This window comes from Eulemur rufifrons, chromosome 7 (assembly GCF_041146395.1).
Source record: "Eulemur rufifrons isolate Redbay chromosome 7, OSU_ERuf_1, whole genome shotgun sequence".
NCBI classification, from domain to species: Eukaryota; Metazoa; Chordata; class Mammalia; order Primates; family Lemuridae; genus Eulemur; species Eulemur rufifrons.
The window spans coordinates 68,139,402-68,142,689 of NC_090989.1; positions in this window are offsets into that span (position 1 = coordinate 68,139,402).

Sequence of the window (3,288 nt, forward strand, 5' to 3'; positions counted from 1 at the left end):
TGAAAACTGGGTGTGTTTGAGACGCCTACTGAGGGGGTGGGGACTTGGGTGGTATTTGTCAAAGAGATGCTGCCAGAATGTACAGGGGGAATGACCACTGTGGTAATGTTCTCTTGGGTGATTGAGCTTGTGCTTGATGTCAGAACTTCTTCACTGGTGGACAAAACTGTGGAAGGAGAATGCGAGGCCACAGCTCTCAAGGTAGTGGAACCAACACCAGGTGGCTCTCCTATAGTCCCAGGTGACAAGGTGGACATTATTGTGTGGCTGTGGGAGCTGTCACTGAATGGGGTGGAGATGAAGGTTTTGCTGCTGTCTGAAGGTGACAGGGTGTGGGTCTCAGTTTGTGGAGATGTGAGCCCATTTGGTGTAGATAAAAGAGGTGGGGATGTGACCATTGAGAAGGTGTCAGTCACCTGGGAGGACCCCGAGCTCATGGTTTCAGATCCTCCGCTAGTTCCTATACTACAGGTCTGAGGCATGTGGGGAATGGCTGACATTTCCTGAAGAGAGGTGCCAGAAGAAGTTGTGCTTGACCGTTCTGTCAGTTCCCCTGCAGTTGAGACCTTAGAGATGGTGGAAAAAGTGCTGGGAACAATCACAGACACCATTCCCATGGCTCCTGGGCTAGTATCATGACTGGTTGAGGTAGACAAGAATTCAGTTGTCCCCTGAGTTGTTTGGCTGTCACTGGCGGGAGTCGGTGAGAAGCTTGTGATCCTACCTGAGGTGGACGTTTCTGAGGACACACTTCCTGATGTTGTTCTTTTGCTTGCCATGGATGAGGAAGGGGTAGCTGTGCCTGCTGAGAAGGTGTGTGACGTGGAGGAGGCCTGTTTGCTGGTCTGTGTTTCTCCAGATGTCTCTGTGGCTTGAGTCTGATGGGCTTGGGTAATGGCTGGTGTGACATCAGGTGAGGTGCTGGCAGAAGGCAATGTCAATTGTCTTCCTGGGCCCCCCGATGTTGAGACTACAGTAGTTTCATGAGGAATGGTGCCTGTTACAGAAGGTGATGTTCCTCCTAAGGGTTCCAGGGAGATGTCAGGGCTGGTTGATGCTGCCCACAATCCTGTGGTTGTGGCCTGGGTTGTGTGACCATCTCCAGAGGGTGCTGGGGTGAAGGTTGTCACTTCACCTGTGGTGGATGCATCCTGAGGAACACTTCCTGAGGGTGAGTATCCACTGGGTATAAAAGAAGAAGCTGTAGTTGTGACTTTCTTGATGGTGTCAGTCATGGGGGAGATCAACATCATGGTTTGGGATTCTTGTGTGGTCTGTGTGGCTTGAGTGTGACCTATGTGGAAAACAGTGGAAGATTCTTGAGGAGAGATGGTGCTAAAGAGTGGTGTTGGCATTGACTGCCTTGTTGGGCCATCTGTTGCAGAGATGTCAAAGGTGGTGGTCCTAGCAACAACTGCTGAGACATCTGTTGCAGTTGCTTGGGTGGCGACAGGGTTGGTGGGTGTAGACTGCAGTTCTGTTGCTGGGTCAGCATGACCGGATGGGGACACTGCAAAGGTTGGAATGTGAGTGTGAGTGAAGGCATCAGCCATCATTGGTTGTGAAGTGCTGGTTTCTGAAGAGGTCACAGGAGTGGTCCTGGATAATGGGTGGGAGGTAGATTCAGCTGCTACAGTAAGTGTGGAGCTTGCTGCACTGCTGGGGGTATTGGTAGGAATTATAGAGCTTGACCTTGTCCTGGGGCTGGTGATGGAGGTTATCCTTTGAGTAGTGGCAAGATGCTGAAAACTGGGTGTGTTTGAGACACCTACCGAGGAGGTGGGGACTTGGGTGGTATCTGTCAAAGAGATGCTGCCAGAATGTACAGGGGGAATGACCACTGTGGTCATGTTCCCTTGGGTGATTGAGCTTGTGCTTGATGTCAGAACTTCTTCACTGGTGGACAAAACTGTGGAAGGAGAATGCGAGGCCACAGCTCTCAAGGTGGTGGAACCAACACTAGGTGGCCCTCCTATAGTCCCAGGTGACAAGGTGGGCATTATTGTGTGGCTGTGGGAGCTGTCACTGAATGGGGTGGAGATGAAGGTTTTGCTGCTGTCTGAAGGTGACAGGGTGTGGGTCTCAGTTTGTGGAGATGTGAGCCCATTTGGTGTGGATAAAAGAGGTGGGGATGTGACCATTGAGAAGGTGTCAGTCACCTGGGAGGACCCCGAGCTCATGGTTTCAGATCCTCCATTAGTTCCCATACTCCAGGTCTGAGGCACGTGGGGATTGGCTGACATTTCCTGAAGAGAGGTGCCAGAAGAAGTTGTGCTTGACTGTTCTATCAGTTCCCCTGCAGTTGAGACCTTAGAGATGGTGGAAAAAGTGCTGGGAACAATCACAGACACCATACCCTCGGCTCCTGGGCTGGTATCATGACTAGTTGAGGTAGACAAGAATTCAGTTGTCCCCTGAGTTGTTTGGCTGTCACTGGCGGGAGTCGGTGAGAAGCTTGTGATCCTACCTGAGGTGGACGTTTCTGAGGACACACTTTCTGATGTTGTTCTTTTGCTTGCCATGGATGAGGAAGGGGTAGCTGTGCCCGCTGAGATGGCATCTGAGATGGAGGAGGCCTGTTTGCTGGTCTGTGTTTCTCCAGATGTCTCTGTGGCTTGAGTCTGATGGGCTTGGGTAATGGCTGGTGTGACATCAGGTGAGGTACTGGCAGAAGGCAATGTCAATTGTCTTCCTGGACCCACCACTGTTGAGACTACAGTAGTTTTGTGAGGAATGGTGCCTGTTACAGAAGGTGATGTTCCTCCTAAGGGTTCCAGGGAGATGTCAGGGCTGGTTGATGCTGCCCACAATCCTGTGGTTGTGGCCTGGGTTGTGTCACCATCTCCAGAGGGTGCTGGGGTGAAGGTTGTCACTTCACCTGTGGTGGATGCATCCTGAGGAACACTTCCTGAAGGTGAATATCCACTGGGTATAAAAGAAGCAGCTGTAGTTGTGACTTTCTTGATGGTGTCAGTCATGGGGGAGATCAACGTCATGGTTTGGGATTCTTGTGTGTTCTGTGTGGCTTGAGTGTGACCTATGTGGAAAACAGTGGAAGATTCTTGAGGAGAGATGGTGCTAAAGAGTGGTGTTGGCATTGACTGCCTTGTTGGGCCATCTGTTGCAGAGACGTCAAAGGTGGTGGTCCTAGCAACAGCTGCTGAGACATCTGTTGCAGTTGCTTGGGTGGTGACAGGGTTGGTGGGTGTAGACTGCAGTTCTGTTGCTGGGTCAGCATGACCGGATGGGGACACTGCAAAGGTTGGAATGTGAGTGTGAGTGAAGGCA